This window comes from Sinocyclocheilus anshuiensis, unplaced genomic scaffold (genome assembly GCF_001515605.1).
Source record: "Sinocyclocheilus anshuiensis isolate Anshui unplaced genomic scaffold, SAMN03320099.WGS_v1.1 scaffold9, whole genome shotgun sequence".
Taxonomy (NCBI): domain Eukaryota; kingdom Metazoa; phylum Chordata; class Actinopteri; order Cypriniformes; family Cyprinidae; genus Sinocyclocheilus; species Sinocyclocheilus anshuiensis.
In genome coordinates, this window is record NW_015540887.1 from 1,483,669 (window position 1) to 1,503,794 (window position 20,126).

General features: G+C 37.0%; 1 protein-coding gene across 1 annotated transcript in view; it reads right to left on the minus strand.

The window, feature by feature from the left end:
* nck2a (NCK adaptor protein 2a) overlaps positions 1-20,126 on the minus strand; it is a 65,571-nt gene that overhangs the window by 12,702 nt on the left and 32,743 nt on the right. The gene's annotated exons all lie outside the window — the stretch shown is intronic.

The window sequence follows — 20,126 nt, forward strand, 5'->3', positions numbered from 1 at the left end:
CCCGAGCACCGCCCACCGTCCCACTCTCCTTTTGCCAAACCCCCAGACAACATCGCGTCCATGCCATTGCTGAGCAATAACAATATAACATAACAATAACAAAATAACGCCATACACGGGGTTTGATCCTTTAGATTGGCAGGTTTGAGCGCAGGAAAATACAGTACAGAAACCAAATACTACATCGCCAATCTAGAATCATTTCCATTCATGTCACCCATCCACATTTGTACAAGTGTCTGGCCGTGCGTCACTCAGAAAACAACAGGCCAATCAGAAGAGAGGCTCCTGAATATTAAATAGACAGGCCAAAATCGACCTGTTTTTTGCAGAGCTTCTGAGAGAGTAGCTGTAAAAATATATTGAGATGGTTTTCGGTACTTATACCACAAATATATATTCTTAAGGACATCAAGACTTAAAATAAAACTCCAGAAAGGTGTAAAAGATGTGACCTTTAATGTAACTCACTTCTTAAATGTATCATTGATGAAATTAACTAGCTAGCCACAACTGTTTCCTGAAACCACAGTAACTTTGAACCAGCCATTTAAACCAGGTTCTCTTCTCAAATGTAAAATGAAATTAGTATATATATATTGAATGAAAGATGTTGCATTCCAAATGATGCACTATGCACTTAAAGCATTATGTCAGGGGTTCTCAACTCTTGTCCTCGAGGTTCACTTTCCTGCAGAGTTTAGCTACAACCCTAAATCAAATACACCTGAACAAGCTATTCAGAGTCTTGGGGATTACTAGAAAGTCACAGGCAGGTGAGTTTGATCAAGGTTGGAGCTAAACTCTGCAGAAAAGTGGACCTCAACAGCTAGAGTTGAGAACCCCTGCATTATGTACTCTACCATCAAGTGTATGAAAATTATAAGGTTATTTTGTCATCCAATATAAGAGTTTGATAGCCCTTTTCTTCTGCTATGTAAAGAAAGCCATGCCCATGACAGCTCAGTGCATGAGATGTCCAACCTTCCAAATTTAATTTTTGTCAATTGATAATGTATTTTTTCCCTGGGTATTTGAAGTGTGCTTCTTTTTGGTATTTTTAGTGAGAACACACTGCTCACACTATTTATACTATAAATTGGAATAGAATAGAACAGAACGCAAGTATGTGAATTGGCACACACCTATAGATTGTACTGAATGTTATCTTGCTTATTTTACTCAAGAGCGTGATCTATTTAAGCCTACATGTCATACTAACAAGAAACTAACCACAGGTTAACCACAGATTAAGAGCTGCAGTTCCGACCACACAACACTGAGATGTAGTTTGCGAATGTTCTTTGGAACTATGATTTCAGGAAATGACAAATAGTTGAACTATGTTGCTACTAATGGAGCTGCAACCATAGTTGGCTAATAATAAAGCAAATTACATGAAGATGTTGATAAACTGAGATAGACTGATATGTTACTTAGGACTATATTTGATCATATTTAGATCAGTGGACAATAATCTGCTTGGATATTTGGCTCCGCTTGACTAATTTTTAGTGTAATTTTTGAGTAAATTTTGATTTGGTTCCAACAATTTAATGTGTGCATTATAGCACATCATGACATTATATCGACCTGTTCTGTAGATATCAGTCCTGGCCATTAAAAATCCATATTGGTTGACCACTAAAACTGATATAAACATCCTCATTCCATTAAACAGTGAGACCGGATGTATCTAAATATAGCTGACAACAGCACTAATAAGCCTAAGAAACAAAGCAAACAGTGAATCTGAGGATTTAGTAAGAGAATATGAGCAATAAAAAGCAAGTGAGGCAGAAAAGAATTTTCGCAATGGATAAGCCACTTAATCCATGCCATTGGTCTCATTAAATAAACAGCCAAACCTTCGGACAGAGCCATTAAAAATGACTGAGACTGTCAAAGGCTGAGCGGAAGTTTTCAAAATACATGGAGCGCTCTTGTTCCTCCAAGCAAAATGACAGAAATGATAGTAGGCAATTGCTAAACCCATAAATGAGTAAGTAGGCGGGTTTATTGGCATGGCCGATTTTAAACGCCTAGCCTGAGATGTGAGAGCGAGCAGCTGAAGGATTAAATATGCACTGAATAATGGACTGATTAAGTATTGATGGTGTTTCAGGCAAGCACACTTAAAGCTCTGTGCTCCTGCTGAGAGAGGCTTTAAGCATGGCTACCAAGTCAAATGCACAGCCATTAGAAGAGAAGGGCAGACCTAGTGAGTCTGAGAGGGTATGCGCATGTGGGTGTTTATGCGCGAGCAACAGCTTTCATTTCACGCTTTGCCTACAACGCACATGTGATGCAGATCCCATATGCATAGCTTTCTGGTTTCTGAATGTTGTAGCGAGTCTGTTCTTTACTACACTTTAGGGGTGACCCCGAATAGTCTAGGATTCGATGCTTCGATAGGAGGAGCCCGATTCGACTACCAATCTCTCAGTCGAATATTCGCAGAGGTGTTATGATCATGTCATTTTGGCTATATGGGGGTGCTCAAATTTCTGATTTCACATAGAACTACCGGTTTTCTCCCAAAGTTAATATACAGCCTAGATAATGCTGTAAATAAGAATCTGAAAAGATAGAAGCTTTAAATAAATATTTTAACGTGCGTGAATAATCCGTGACCGACAGAGAAGCATATTGGCGGCAGGGATTTAAAACTTTAACAAGACTCAAATCGACACAGGCAGAGTGAAAGACTGGATTTTTTCGATCAGGTAGGGTACAAGTGATTTCAAAACATTTCAGCCTGTTTATATATATTGTGTATATATTATTTATCTCGTATAGGATGCATTTGGTTGAGTTGCGCTGCAGTAAAGCGCTTCATTTTAGTAGCTACTGTGATTATCTCTTCAGCACGCAGCGCGAGCACGACAAACAACAATGCATAATATTAATAACTATGACTGGGACTGTCATATACATAACATTATAATGAGAACACTATTATAATAAAACGCTGTGAATTTTTAGTTTAGTTGCCGTGTTTCTGCACGTTGTTGCGTAAAGAACGCGTCCACAAAAGGAGTTCATTCAGAACCGCACAGACACGTTCGTGCATTCGGGGCATTTTGTGCAGATAGCCTATAAGTCGTAATATTAACGTCATGTTGTATAAATAACAAAGCGTATTCTATATGAGATAAATTATGAGTTAAATCCCATTGATTAAAATCCTGCTGCTTCATTCTACCGGTCATCCTCAGCGTGCGCAGCTCAAAACAGAAATGCAGAACATTAATAACTAGGCTACTGTCATATACATAACGTTATAATGAGAGCACTATTGTAAAAAATGTTGTGAATTCTTAGGCTTTCGCTGACATTTAAAGTTAACTATCTTTTGATCAAAACATGAAACATTATTTACCCCGTTTGTATCTGCGAGGCATCTGTTACACATTTTCCCTGTGTGTTAACGTAATTATGACTGTCGAATGTCTGACTTGACTCTTGGTAATGTATTTTGCCCCGCCCCCAAAACATATGATTCGACTATCAGTCGAATATCGGCAAGATTCGAAAATTCCGATTTGACTATGAAAATCCATAGTCGGGGACACCCCTACTACACTTTTAGTAGTATTCTTTACCACTCCTTATGTTTATGTGTCTATAGCTATGTTTCCATCACCCTGTTTTAATGCGCATTTTGAAGTATTGAGTAAGAAACGAGTAATGGAAACGCCAAATTTAGAAAAAAAAAAATCCCTTCATTCGCGAAAACGTTTTTACGCTCACTTGAGGTGGTTTTTGTCTTGTGCGAAAAAGAGTTAATGCGAATAATGGGAGTTGGAAACGAATTTGCCGAATAAATTCCTCCATGCACATCAAAAAAGTCTACTTGCACCTCAGAGTGAGAAGACAAAGCTCGATAAATGGTCATTGCTTTCAGAGGTGGATGCCTGCTGTTTGGGAACACATTCGTGTAATTTAAGAATTTAATTACATTTAAGAATGACCATAACAACATTTCAGATGCTGTGCAACGAGATCGGTCTGCTGGTTAGTCAAGTTATGCCATCCCATCGTGCAAATCACATGACTTTTCTTATGCACATGGGGGAATTTATTTGGCAAATGCATTTCCATCTCCCATTATTCGCATTAACCCTTCTTCGCACATGACAAAAACCACCTCAAGCAAGCGTAAAAGCTTTTTTGCGAATTAAGGGATTTCTGGAATTTTGTCTGCTCACTCGGAGGTGCAAGTAATTTATTATATATGACAATTATTATATTCAGTGGCTTCTCCCACTTTTCTTAGTGATATTTAGTGGCAGTTTATAAGGAAGTGATAATTTTATTCTCTTTGACTCATTGGATGGAAACAATGGTTATTTGCAAATGTTTTATGCGACATTCCAATCTTGCTCACAAATTAAAATTTGGATGGAAACCCGGCTAATGTTATTCTCTTGGTACACTTACTGGGCCTTCATGAAGGCAATATTACCCTAGACTCAGCCTCAGGCAGTATACCAGCGGACCGCCCACTGTACGTCCACTGACCGTCTGATGCAAATTGCACATAAAACTGGCAAGCACTATCAAAACACATATAAAAACAAAACAAACTATGGTTCAGATGGTCACTTTCTATTTAAATAAGTGCTTCTTGGCCAGAATGAGCTGCAGTGTGGACCAGATCTTATGTCTAAATCAAACGTCTGGCTACACAAGACTAATCTGACCTGTGAATTATGGGCTTTAAACTCAAATGCAGATAAACACACCATAAACTGATCTACAGAGGACAGAGCAGACACATTTCAGCTTATTTTGCCTGTTTTATGTCTTTAAAGAGGTGACAATTCCAATATTAATATCCATCACACCGGAGCACACAACTCAAGAGATGCCTCCCACACACAATTACACAACATAAAGGATTTCATTACCTCTGGTGAGATGAGTATCCATGCTGGGCTGTATTTCATAAATGCAAATATGGCAGCTCAAAGGCAGAGCTCGTTTTCTTTAAAAGCGGTTGTTAAATGACAGTTCAATTAGGAAAGAGGCCGACCAAGACAGCGCAGCAGCTGGATAGAAATGCCCCTGTGCTTTAAATCAGTCATTCCACTCTGCTGGCTGTGAGCTTCGGGTTCATTCATTACCTAAGCGCGTGACCCCACTTGCTGTGTTTCGGTACAGGGCGGGAAAGAGAGCCATGGAGAACAAGGAGCTGCTAAATGAGATTCTCTAAGGGAGAAAAAGGTGGGGAGAGCAGGCCAAAGCTTGTCAGGGAACACTTTGTTGAAGAATGCAGATAGGCAAGAAAGGGAAAGATGGAAGACATGACGATAGGGATGATCAATACTCAAATGTGTTATCTGTTATTTGGCATAGATACTAAATCGGCACCACATGCTATAAATAAACCGTGTCGGTTAGTTGATAAAAACAAACTAAGCTTGTCAATGGATTCAATAATTAGCCATTAAAATCATAATTACTGGCCGACCAGTATTGTTTTGTGATGGCCGATGGCAATATCTTAAGAGAGCAAGGTGGCCGATAACCGATATAAAGCTGATATACATGATGTCATACCATTTAATTTAAAGTTGGTAAATAACGCATGCATAACAATTGCTGCAATTATATGTATATTTTACATAGCATTTACTAAAATAATTGGAAATAAATCTATTGAAAATTAATGCATTTGGAAAAAAATGGAAACTGATAAAACAAAAAATTTACATTTATATTTAGATAACCTCTTGATTCTATAATCATATTGCAATGTTCAAAAAGAAAATTTAAATAAATCAAAACATCAATAAAAAGGAAGTAAACACTGTAACCTACAGTGCACTCAATATTCTAGTAAGTCTGTGTTCAGTGGGAATCACATGTTCTTAAAAAAAGATGCTGATAATGCCAAATATCAGCCGATATATTGCCTTGGCCTCAGCAAACTTACAAGAGGGGGTCATCAATGTTTCAATAAGGTTTCGTGATCTGAGGCGATGTAAGCAACAGCAATCGTTGGCAATGTGACAAATTTAAATGTGAAGGGATTTGTTTCAATTTACTCATTCTTGTCATTTTAAACAGAACCAGTATTTTTTGTTTGTATTATTTATATAATACAAACTTATAGAATTAAGCATCTAAAAAACTTTTTTAAATGCTAAAAACATTTTTTTTAAATCACAACGTAAACCGCATGTTTAATTTTTCCCCTCAAAAACTATTATTTTTATTGAAAAACATACAGAATCTTAAATCCAACATAATCACATAAATGAATAGTTTAACTAATTTATCAACACTTCCAGTTTTTGTTAATAACAAGCAGTATTGTCATAAATACAGCAGAAATACCAGAAAAAAATGTGAATACTGTCTTGGAAAATGTGGCCTTTGAGCAAAAATGTTGAGAATCACTGATTAAAGGGAGACACACGTTTGAAATTAAGAAATGTAACTTCTCATAGAGTATACTGTTATCGTCCAGTCTTATTAAATAAACTAAAAAACTGCTGCTAGTCGGCGCCAATAGCCTCGTGGTTAGTGCGTCGACATAGCGCAACTGCGCTCACAGCAACCCAAGTTCGATTCCCGTCTCGAGGCCCTTTGCCGAACCCTCTCCCCTCTCTCCTCCTAGTAATTTCCTGTCGTCTCTCTACTGTCCTATCTGAATAAAAAGGCATAAAAAAAAAATGCTGCTAGAGTCATAAAAATACTGTCTGTGTGTAAATTAATCTCAGACCTAGTGAACAGCCTAATTACACAGGTCTGTCGTAAGACTGACTAGTCCACTGATTTTGTTAAACACCCAATCTGGATTTGATTTATAGATAAATTATAACAAATATATTATAATATATTTATAGATAAATTATAGTGAGTTATTTACCAAATTATCATTCAATATATAATGATTCTCAAACCGTTTTTCAAGACTTTATGCCTGAAACTAGATGTCTAGAAAAAACTAAATGTACAAGACTAAATGACATTGCATGAAATATTCTACTGCAGTAAGAACAGATATCAGAACAACTGCCACATTCATCTTCAAAACGGCACTGAAATGGAAAAATTAAGCACAGAGAATGATAACGTGATGATGTTTGCAATACAATCTTGCTGAGAAAAGATCAACAACTTTAAAAGAAGCTTGTTTGTAGAAAAAAAAAAAATGGATGACAGAATGGATATCAGCTTCTGATATTATCGTTCATCTACTAATTAGGCACTACATTGAGATCATCACTCATTGGTTCAGTGGATCAGGACAGAATCGTGGTCATTGTGTCAGAGGACGCTGTCCATCTCCTTCCTATCTGTCCTCTTCAGACAACCAAGGAGGTCTCTCCCAGCAGCGTGGTGATAGATGACACTCATTTCGCTAATCGGAGCCCCGCCCCCTGCAATATCCACACAGCTTAGCCCACCTCCTTAATAATCAAGGCTGTTAAGAAGACCGATGGCTCTGCCGCCGGAAAGCAGATCAATCCTCAAGGCTCAGCGTTCGCTCAGATGCCGGAAAGCTGCTTGGTAATGATCAATCTTACCCAGCTCACTGTCAGCTTACGCTCACTTACACGTGCTACGGGAGGAGCCTATTAACCGAGAAGAGACAATCAGCCGGGTAATAACCATTTCTCACCACGGGCCGAAAAACTGTCGTACTCCACTTCGTATAAATGGTTCAGACTTGCAAACAGAGTCTGTCTTAAATCCGGCGGCCATGATGACTGGTGTTGCAATGTTTGTGAAGACAAGAACGGAAGGAAGCCACTCTCTGACCTTGAATTGATCTATCCTCGGTCAAGATGTGTTCCCATAGTCCAGATGCACTTAGCACTCTGAGCCCTGCTCTCGAGGGACTAAAAACATTTAATACGACTAATACATCCGCTAGGCAAATGTCCAGCTCACATTCGCTTAACCCAACTAAACAAGTCTCGCACGCAAAGCAGTTGCCAAATACCTGCTTAAATGTGCAGATTACATTACAATTCATGTTTTATTCCAATGTAACTCCATTCAAATACACTCTCAATGTGTTTCCAAATTAAATAAAATTAATTCAAGATTTATATTCTTTTATAGTGATGGTGAAGGGCTGGTTTAAAAGAAACCAGAAATGTCTTCATTTTTAGCAATTTACCAATTAGACCTGCACTTTTGATTTTAATTAATGCTTTATATAATACCGGTCAAAAGTTTGGAAGATTTAGATTTTTTTTTACGTTTTCAAATCAAATGCTGCAAACCAAGGCTGCATTTATTTGATCAAAAATATTACCATTTAGAAGAACTGTTCTCTATTTGAATATATTTTGTATTAAAATGTGATTTATTTATTCTTGTGATGCAAAGTTTAATTTTTCAGCATCCATTACTTCAGTCTTTAGTGTTGCATAATCCTTCAGAAATCATTCTAATATGCTGATTTGCTGCTCAAGAAATATTTGTATCAATGTTGATAACAGTAGTGCTGCTTCATATTTTTGTGGAAGCTGTGATATACTACCATTAAAAAAACACCTTATTCAGCAAGGTCACATTAAATTGCACATTAACATTTATAATGTTACAAAAGATTTCCTTTTCATCAAAACTCATAACTCATTTAGAACTTCCTATTCATTAAAATTCAACAAAAATAATAAGCAGCAAAAACAGTTTTCAACATAGATAATAATAAAAACCATTATTAATAATTGAGCACCAATCAGTATATCATAGGGGTGTAACGGTACATGTATTCATACTGAACATTTTCAGTACGAGTCTTTCAGTTCAGTACGCATGTGTACCGAACAAATCATTTGATTTTTTTTTCCAGGAAATTAAGACAATAAATGCCGTTTTGGCGCTCTTTGATGTGGCGTGACAGCTCGTTGTATAAACACCTCAGTTTAAACAGAAGCGCGGAGCGCGAGTGAGCGTGATCGCCCCTTCCTCTTTACTTCTAGTTTTAACGTAGAATAAAAATCAGTGAATATCTCATGCCTCGTGCTCAATCAGTGTTTCAATCGTGGAAAGACGTGATTAAAACAGCTTGTAAAGAAAATGTCACGTAGCATTTCATTTACCTCAGGCAAGTCATCAGTGTCCACAGCTCGTTATATGCTAGAGAAATTGAGTCTAGAGAAGAGCATTTCGCGAAATAGACTATACAGGTGCATCTCAATAAATTAGAATGTCGTGGAAAAGTTCATTTATTTCAGTAATTCAACTCAAATTGTGAAACTCGTGTATTAAATAAATTCATTGCACACAGACTGAAGTAGTTTAAGTCTTTGGTTCTTTTAATTGTGATGATTTTGGCTCACATTTAACAAAAACCCACCAATTCACTATCTCAACAAATTAGAATACTTCATAAGACCAATAAAAAAAAAAACATTTTTAGTGAATTGTTGGCCTTCTGGAAAGTATGTTCATTTACTGTACATGTACTCAATACTTGGTAGGGGCTCCTTTTGCTTTAATTACTGCCTCAATTCGGCGTGGCATGGAGGTGATCAGTTTGTGGCACTGCTGAGGTGGTATGGAAGCCCAGGTTTCTTTGACAGTGGCCTTCAGCTCATCTGCATTTTTTGGTCTCTAATTTATTGAGATGCACCTGTATACTCATATTTTACCTGTTAGTGATATTTTAATTATTTAATGTATGTTTAAATAAATCTTTTATGAAACAAGTTATGACAGCCACTTTGTAAATGATTATATTTCAACAACAAACAGAAATGGTATAATTTAGAAGTTAATTAAAAAATTGCATTGAGTGCAATTTACATGTTTGCATACAATTTTTTAATTGTTGAGTATAGTTAAAAATAATTAGTAGCCTAATTGAATTTAAGTTTGGGCTCTGTTGTTAATTGTAACCTTCCTAAAAGGGCTCCATGTAGTTCAGAGCAGAAGCTGAGGTAGATTTTTATAGATTTTTATTATTATTTTATTACTGACGAGCTGCGCAAAACCACGTTCATATTCACGCGATCTTTTGCGCAGCTCGTCAGTGAACAACGGCTCTGTGTAGTTAATGCTGCTCAATGTGAAAGCACGCACGTGATGGAGATTTACCACTGATTACAGAACCGGCTTTACTGATAAGATGCGCATTAAATATCACATGCGATTTATCGTGCAGCCCTAGTAAAATCCATCATTTTTATTTTGGTGGAAAGTTTACAAATAAATAAAAGTCATAGTCAAGTCATTCTTTTTAAGGTGCCATAGAATGGAAAACTGTATTAACCTTGGCATAGTTGAATAATAAGAGTTCTGTACATGGAAATGACATTCCGTGAGCCTCAAACACCATTGTTTCATCCTTCTTATGTAAATCTTGTGCGTGCAAAAGACCACTGAAAAAGAGGTGAATCCTAACATAACGATTGTGACGTTACAGTTGGGATCATTAATGTTTACGCCCCCAACATTTGCATAACGTATACCAGCCCATGTTCTAGACCAGCCGGAACTGCACAACCGAATCATCGATGCAGTGTTTCCAGATATTCCTATTAAAACAAACAAAAACCGATAAATAAATAAAAATAAATCGAAATTATTTCAAATCTTTTGCAATTAAGGTAAGATAAAGATATCGCTGACCCTAAAATGCAACGTCCTATTTGATTAACTTTCTAAAGTGTCAAAAAAAGTGGAAAAGACAAGTCCATCTGGCAACACAGAGGCTGCGTCCGCACCCTCACTCACAATCGTTCACGCCGGACAATAGAGTAGTAGTAGTATATATTTATTTAATGCCATGACAGCATCTAAGGTTATTTTCATGGCAAAAACAATTAAAAATTACAAGTATAACAAATACAATAAAAACCAGCAAACACAAGTTATATTACCCGGACAATAGAGATCTGTTTGCTGTGTGAGCTACTTAAATGAGTCGCGCTGTGAAACAGCCAATCAGAGCAGAGCTCAACATTATTATTCATGACCCTTCCAAATAAGGTAATAATAGACCATTTCATTCTAGGGACAAATCCTAGGGTTGTAAATGGACATGTAAAACCGTTTATGGAGAATTTGTGCCCTTACCTAAGCCACATACCTTCTATATCAGAGAACAATTAAAAATATTGTATCAATGCATTCTATGGCACCTTTAAAAGTCATTTCTTTTCAATCTCTTTAATGTAATTTGCTACAGTTTCCTGAGAAGAAAAGAAGGAAGGAACAAGAGCAAAGAGAAGATGGCAAGCACAAAAGAAATCAAGAAAGAGTGGTTTAAAGATGCACCCTTGCTTTCCCAAAATGCATCTGGCCTGGCCTTCCCCCTCAAGTGGGAATTTTGAGTGGGACTTTAAGAAAAGCTTCTGTCCGGTTGCATCAGCACTATATAGAGCCTCTCTGGAGATCTTTACCCAGCACAAAAGCACTGGGACGAGGGGAAAAGAGGGAGCACAAAGAAAGAGAGAAAGGAATACAGAGGTCCCACCAGATTCTTCAGTACAGAGGTTAAGAACGAATCTACCAGTCATCTCTTTTACGCTTTCCTGGCCTCTTTTGGATTTCTGTCGTGTCTGTAGCAACAGTGGACTGCCACATTCATCTCCATTCAGCAAACATCTCCTGGCACTAATACAGAAGCATTCAGAACCATTCGAACGGCCTTGAGAATTAAGCTAATGTGGTGGAGCGTGGAGCAGGGGGATGGAGTAAATTTGGCCCAATGTGAAAGCGTTAGAGAAATCAGGTCAGGACCTTTAAAAGGCAGGGACATGTGCTTTCCCATTGCTGGTGTTAATGATTAGTCTGAACCAGGAGTCCACCCATCGCACACCTCCTCTGTGCTTCTCTCCCGCAAATGAACTCTCACACATGCCGATCCAAGCTGCTCTGATCTCAAAAACACAAGACATTACATCATCCAACAGTGAGAAATGGACGAGCAGCTTAAAATAGAAAGTGGCGAGAAGGAATCAAGTTGGACAGTGACATGGTGAGACCGGTTTCAAACCGGTTATTTGTGAAAATGAGACTAGGAAAATGATGATGAAACGCCGGTGGACTGTCAACACCGGTAATAATAAAGGATGACTTTACTCGTTTTACATATGGACAAAGCAACTGCATGAGTCTGTATTCAAATGGTCTAAGAATAAAGGTGAAAATGTATAATATTTCACGATGTCGGCTTAACATCAGTCTGTCAGCCATTGGCGATGGACGATGGCATCGTCTATCGGCCCAACCCTAACACTAACTAAATCTAAAAACTAGTTTCAATTAAAATAAAAATGTAATAAAAAAAATTAAATGAAATAAAATAAAATCTAAAAATATATATATACTTGTTTTATTTTGGGCTAGTAACCTAAGGCAACATTTCTCATTTTCATTAAGCTCAAGTTGAAGTATTACAATAAATAAATAAATAAATAATTGCTAAAACTAAATGAAAGCCATATAGACATATACAAAATAATAATAATATAAATGACAAAAACAAAATCACTAAAGCATTTAAATGAAAATGAAAACAAAGCATAAAATAAAATCGAATTAAAATAATTGTACAGTAAATCAATGATATTAAAATGATGCTGGTCCCGGCGCACCACATATAAATTACTACATCTTTTAGCAAAAGAATTATGGTCAATAAATTTGCTTAATAACATACCAATGTATGCTCTTTGTGTTGCTCACCAAAACTAGTCTGTGACAAACAACATTTATGAGAGTTATTCATCATGACATGAGTATGTAACAGCAAATAACAGTTTGACTATGACACCAACACAACCTTCTCACAATGCTTAATTATATCTTATTTGATAATAAAGAAGGCAAATAAATCATTGCAATGATCTGTCACAGATTTCTAGAGCTATTTATCCTGTTTTTGAGTGAAGCTAAACCCTCATACTGGTGACAAGTTCCCATTGGAGCACGATAATTATTGTCGTAACAAAGTTCTAATGTTTTACCAAATAGATTTTTTGTTCCTGTAATTTTAAGGTGTGCTGCATTTTGCTGTAACTTAGCAATAAAGATATGCAAGGGGCTCAGAACTCATGAGAAAACAAAACATATAAATGAATTTATACGCTGCAATTTGTACAAAATATACATCTTTTAGAAAAAAGTAAGCATGAAGGTCTAGCCCTAACCCTAACTCTCAGTGGGGTGTAAGCAGATTGTACAAAAATGTATGTATTCACATGATCCAATTTGCCAAAATGTAAAACCATAAAACATTGCCATGTTGATGTGATCAATATAAGGTCTCAAATTTATTGGTGCCACACTAATATCTATGACTCACCAGTTCTGTTACAAATATGTCACATTTATTGTATCAACTGATAGCCAAAGCAAACAACAGCGTCCTAAAGTCCAAACTGCAGTACAGTGGGCTGGGCTTGCGGTGACACATCCTGTAATGTCTCTGATGAGGTTAGCGGTTGCTCCTCTTCAGTAAGCAATAAAAGAAAATTGACGGCTTGGTGACGTCATCCAAGAAGCCTTCACGCGACTGGCATTAAAGCATATGGCTAATGGTGAACAGATTTCCACTGAGGTCCTGCTTTCCTCACAAACATTTGATCACAATGGAAAAAAAGAACAAAAAAAAGTAGTGACTGATTGAACCACATTACAGAGTAAACCTTTAAAAAGCTACAGCGCATGACTTTCAGCAAATCCCGAGGTGATGTGATTGCATGCAACATTTTTCTTACAAAAAACAACCTTGTTTGTGTCAACCAAATCATGACAGTTTCTGTCATCACTTTGCATAATGAGAACGATCTGAATTAAGACTTTGAGTGCAGTGAAAAAACACGGAAAGCTAGTTCGTCTTTGATGTCAATGCTCAACGTTGTTCCAGCAGTGCTTTTCCACAAATCAATTCAGCATTATTCAGCAAACAATATTTCCATTGTTCAACATGCATCTCAGCCCTCTGAGTAATAATCTAAAGAACCCCTGAACCCTGACATATACAGAAAAAAACCCACACAAATATGCACCAGTCAAAAGAAAATCTTCATTTTCATTTGAATACTAATGAAATAAATAAAAAAAATGTCAAAGACCATCTCATTTACTCAACATCTATGAATAAATGCCAAGTTCTGTCATGAAACTCTAGATGGTGCAGACTGATGGGTCCTTAACATAAACTGATTAAATTTACAGCAACTTAAGCCTCGTGCACACCGGGACGATTATTGCTCGCGATTATCACCTGCGTTTTTCGACGCGTCTTGTGTGTTCATACCCAAGCGATTTTAACTGGCGATGAGCCGAACATGCAAATTCACTCCCTGACATTAGATGGAGCTTAATGAAAAATACCCTGGCCCGGTACACATCGAATCCTATTTGATCTGCAATTCCTCTCCATAACAACTCCCTCTTATCGAGATTTTTGTAGTCGCTGTCGCGTTTGTCATAAAGTTTAGGAGTAGGTTAGGATTCACTAGAGCATTTCTCAGCGCGCTTTCAGAATTCTTCTGAAACCCTCCACCTCCCTCAGCTCCACCTGTATAGATCTGCTAAGGGTTATTATAAATTCTATTTGTGCAGCAGCAGTATGTCTTAAATACTCACAGCACTGTAACACTTATGTATTGGCAGTATTTGCTTTGCAGCAGCAGCAATAATAATCTATTCCACCAAGACCAAATACATTAACATTATCATATCCATTACCATGCTAAAATCTTCTGAGAGTTGTCATGATAAAAATATTATGCATTGGGTGTGCAAAATGACATATTTTCAATACCTACCAGCAGGTGGATTTTCTGAATGACCACTTGACTACTACGTCCTAAAGAAACTAAACAATTAGGCTGGTTTTGGGTTCCCCTGACCCAACTGAGAAGACGACCCAGAGTTTTCACAATGCAAGGGTCTAGATTAATTTTTATTCAAAATCTAACAATTTTAACTTGACAAGGCATTTGCAAAATATGCACGAAACAATGCTAATTAAGGCCCCATCTCCAAAAAAATCTAAAACTAATCAACCTCAGAAATCCACTAGTCAGTTTTTGGACAGCTAGTTGACCTTCTTGACCCATTCCCTATTAATTTATTTCAAAAAAAATGTTGGCCAGACTAATATAATGATACTAACTGCTTGCTTGTATGACCATGTGGCGAATGTAGGATTATGATACAAAAAGATATAAAGGCTCAATGAAACTGCTGAATTGGTGAAATTTCATGGGCAAAAAGGTCCATTGATCACTGTTAATAAACAATACGTTTGAACCAGATCTCACACAGAAGTCGCTTCCAATACAAGCAGCTTTCTGTTGGTCAGTGTGGTGAGTTCGTATGACCAACGTGAACCCGCTGCAAAATCTGCACACAAATTTCCAGACTGCGTGAATTCCTATTGAAATGACTGGATTTTGCCCACAAAAATACACTGAAAATGGTAAAGGACAGTGACTGCACCTAAATTGGAAAATTTGTCAAGATTAAGATGACATTTAAACATCCGTCACTTGTTTCCTGGGAAACACGTGAACACTCTGCCTTTTATTACGTCACACAGGAATGTGGGTAACCTCCATCTATGTCATAGGTCTGACAGGTCTCACGCTCATCTCCCCAGAACAGATTACCACGCAACACGGATCTCCTTTCCCGCGCTGAGCATTCTCACTCAGCCTTTTCCTTTCTTTCTTCCCTCCTTCCTAAGACTAAAGGCCATTGTTTGCTGGTTTCCATGGCTGCAGTGGCCAAACCCTCTCTGAGGCGAGGGACAGATAGGCAGATGGGTGTTTTGAGCTGAACACAGAGAGGAGACTGAGCCTACATAAACTGAAACAAAAGGGTTTGCCATGCCCAGCAGACCAGAGATGCACTGAACAGGTGGTCCAGAATGGCAAATCGCATAGTTTGGAGTCCTTTTCCAAAAAGATTGCTCCATCTGTAAAAATTAGGAATACTGTTACTCATTTATTTTCTTATCTGAGCCTTGAAAAATTAAGCAATTTCATATGATAGTAATGGCAAGCAATATATGACAGTATAAGTGAATTAAATGGAAAATATACTCTACTGTTCAAAATGTTGGCGTCAGTGAGACTTTTTAAAAGTCTCTTATGCTCCCCAAGGCTGCATTTTTTTTATCAACAATACAGAAAAAAACAGTAATATTCTGTATATGGTAAAAATGTAATTTATTTCTGTAATACAAAGCTGAATTTTCAGCATTATTACTCCAGTCTTCAGTGTCACATGGTCCTTCAGAAATCATTCTAATATGCTGATTTGCTGCTCAAGAAACATTTCTAATTATTACCAATGTTAGAAACAGTTGTACTGCTTTATATTTTTATGGAAACAGTGATACATTTTAATAGAAAGTACATTTAAAAGAACAGCATGTATTTGAAATAGAAATCTTTTGTACCATTATAAATGTCTTTGTCACTTTCAATCAATTTAATGCATCCTTGCTAAATAATTATTAGTTTCTAAAATAAATAACTAAAAAGGTGTATAGGCTACCATGCTTTAAAACAAGATAACAAGATTACACTCACTTCCACTTATTCTGCTTCTTGTCTCAATACGCTCTCTTGGTTTTGCTCTTCTGAGATTTCTGCACTTCCTTCAAACGACTCATAATTCTTTCTCATGCTGCTTGTTTGCTTGGATGCTCCTGAGAGTGAGGTTATTTCTTTTCTTTTCCTGTTTGTGAACTCAGCAATATTCCCAATACACTAATAATTCAGAAAGCAGTGATACACTGAGAACAAAAGCTTTGAAGTAATAACCCAATTCTGATGTCTGTGTTCTCCCTAAAGAAACAGTGTTGTGTATCTGTATGTATGGTTTATTCACAGAAAATGTCACAAAGAGGTCAAAGCCCACATTTGTAGGAACACTTGCTCTATGGCACGTTATCTCCTTCAGCTCCACTACTGGGGTCACATATCACACAACATACCGGATATTGTCTAAGATCTACAAGCCCATCCTGTTCTACAACACGCTGACATGCATTTCAACTGAGTCTTTATCTATTATAAAATGTGGGTGAACTACAAAATAGATTAACATCATATAGTTTGGATATTTGCTACTGTCAGCTTTAACTGCTCTAGAAAACCAACTGTGCTCAAGCTACATTAAACATGCTTTCAGTACAGCATTCGGTGTGTATTACAAATTTTGCTCAGAGATTCTTCCCTCCCTGTGGTGTTTATTTCCTCAGTAGTTTAAAGTCGCTAATCAAATCTCATCCCGATGCATCGCCCCAGGGTGATTTCCATGTGAATCTGAATGGAATCCATCAGTCTGAGAACAATTGTTGCCTTAGACAAAGACAAAGTTGAACACAGACATTTCACAAGGGTGAAAAACAAGTGATGCCCCCCAAAAAAAAATCATAGTTTAACGTACAAAGCTAAGAGTTTTCACTGCATCAAAGAACACTAAGAATCCATTGATTTCAAAGTGGAAGGTACATTACAAGGACATAGACGAAAAACAAAAGTTTGTGAACACTCAGGCATGCGACTAAACCTTGAAGAAATTCTAACTTGCTGCAATATGTTGAGACAAACAAATTAATTGACCAAGAAGTGGCAGGTCTAACTTTAAGAATGAAATATAGCTTATTGACAATCCATCCATGATAAAGACAACACACAATCTTTCAAAAATCTAGTTTAAAACATGTACGAATGTCTCAGAAAAACATACTCTTTGTCTTTATGTTGGTTTTAGACTAAATTTAATGACACTAAAATGTCATGTGGTGTAACCAAGTAAAACCACATCTTAACCATTTTCAAAAAAAGTTTTTTACTATACATTTTTCGACAAATACCACAAATGCATTTGTGCAAGTATTACATCAAAGGTCTCATGACATTTTACTATCTAAACTAACCTTGCCTTGTCATAAAAAGATCAAATTATCTGATATTTTAGGAAGCTTAATGACCTTGAGAGGTTCATCATCATTTCCTGTTTTACACTCTTAAAAATGAAGGTTTCAAAATAATTTTTTTGCAGCGATGCCATAGAAGAACCATTTTTGGTTCCCCAAAAAACTTTTCAGTGAACAGTTCTTAAAATAAAATGTTTTTTTCTTAGTGTGAAGAATATTTAATGATCCATTAATCTTTTTCCACTTTGAAAAACCTTTTGCGCAATGGAAAGATTCCATGGATTTTAAATGTTCTTCATAGAACCATTAATGCCAACAAAGAATATTTATTTTTTGAAAGTGTATGTTTTTTCCCTACACATTGAACAGAAAAAAATTGAGAAAAAAAGAATTTTAATTCAGAAATTTAAAACATGCTCTTAGCAGAAGATCTGAATTCTAGTCGTTGCATATAAGACTGCATTATTAGTATATTTTTGAATAAACTCAGTGTAACCCCGCACCCAGATATCACCTTTTATTTGTCAGTAAAAGTTGACAAAATGTGACGCAAATGTGTCATTGTGCATCAGCCAGTGAATATTTTTTTTACTCCAGGGCTTTTGTTACAGATCAAATTTTTGCATTTTTGTTTTCCGCCAATGGACAGTCAGATCAACAGAGGGATGCCGCCAAAATCAAAAGTGCATTATGGGTGTTGAAGTTTATCAAAATGCCACCCCACAGCCCTTTTTCTCAGTTCCCTTTCATGGGAACTTCGAACTGCGTCCTCTAGGGGTCGCTATGGGGGGACGCATCATCGTGACCCGTGTCTGAAGCATACATTGAAAAAACACCAACTCGTTGGCCGGCGACAGCCATGACGTCACTACCGGTGCGACTATAGTATAAATAGGCGCCGGGAGCATACATCATTCTCTTCTTCGTCTTCACTCAGGGAACCATGGTTACATAAGTAACCTGAGACGTTTTCTCTATAGCACACGTTTCTTTTCTTTTCTATTTTTTTGCACTTCTACTGCACAGACACAGATCTTGCAAGCAATGAACTCCCTCTTTAAGCATACACTGATGAATTGTATGCAGGTTGTACGCATGTACTTCCCTTCAACAAAGAGAGCCATTTACGGAAAGGGCAGGATGTCACAGGTTTCTCATTATGGGCTCATCTCCCTTGTGCAGGGGTTTGACCTTGCCACTGCTACAGGGCAGGCCTCTGACAAGCTCTCTTCATGACTTCCACAGCTCCAGAGGCAAACCGAGGCTAACCAGAGTTCGCTAGCCCGCATGGCTCTCAGCTACAGTTACACTACACAAATGCAGCGCTACAGAAGGGCTTCAGCACCTGTCAAAACAATCATGCCCGGCACACGTCCGCTGAGTCAAACCAAAAGAGAACTCAGTCAAGCAGCACAATGAATTATTTTACGAGACATTCAAGCCTGCCCACCAAATTAGGCTACTTTACTCCTCACAAATGCTCAGCTTGACTCTCCCTCTACCTGCTCATGGTGTTCTGTGTGCAGTGGTGTGTATCAAGTCACTTTGAGCTGAATGAGAACTATTAGAAATGTGCGTAAGTGCTAGGGAATTGATTCATAGATTAATAGTATGGCTTTTTCAAATGATTCTGTAATCTGTTCAACAATTTTAAAATTATAGATAAAATGAGAGTCAATGGTTGCTGGCAAGCTCCAAACTGACAAAAAAAAATCACCATAAAAGTATTATAAAAATGTCCATATGACAAGTCTAGGCATGGGCCGGTATGAGATTTTGACGGTATGATAACCTTAAGCAAAAATATCATGGTTTCACGGTATCACGGTATTGTTGTTACAGCTCTAAAATATGTTATTTTTAAATGTCTGGGTAAAAAACAAAACAAAAAAAAATTTCCACTGAACACAATACATTTTATTTTTGAGCGACATACAGAATATTTGGAACAGCAGTATGTTTATTTTTTCTTTGATTTGTTTCTGAAATGTTTGCTGAATTGTGGGCTGTCTTGCAGCTTTTGATGTGAAAAAGAAAAAAAGAAGAAAAATAAAGACTGACATCTTTATTTAACCTAAACCTGTAATTACAGTTATTTAATTTTAGTTATTTAATATAGATATAATTTATATCATTTCATATCATTTATTTATATAATTTAATATACATAATTTGATTTAATAATGTGAAATTATACTACATGCCTGAACGAAACAAACAGCAGAAGCTCTGAATGAGACACAGA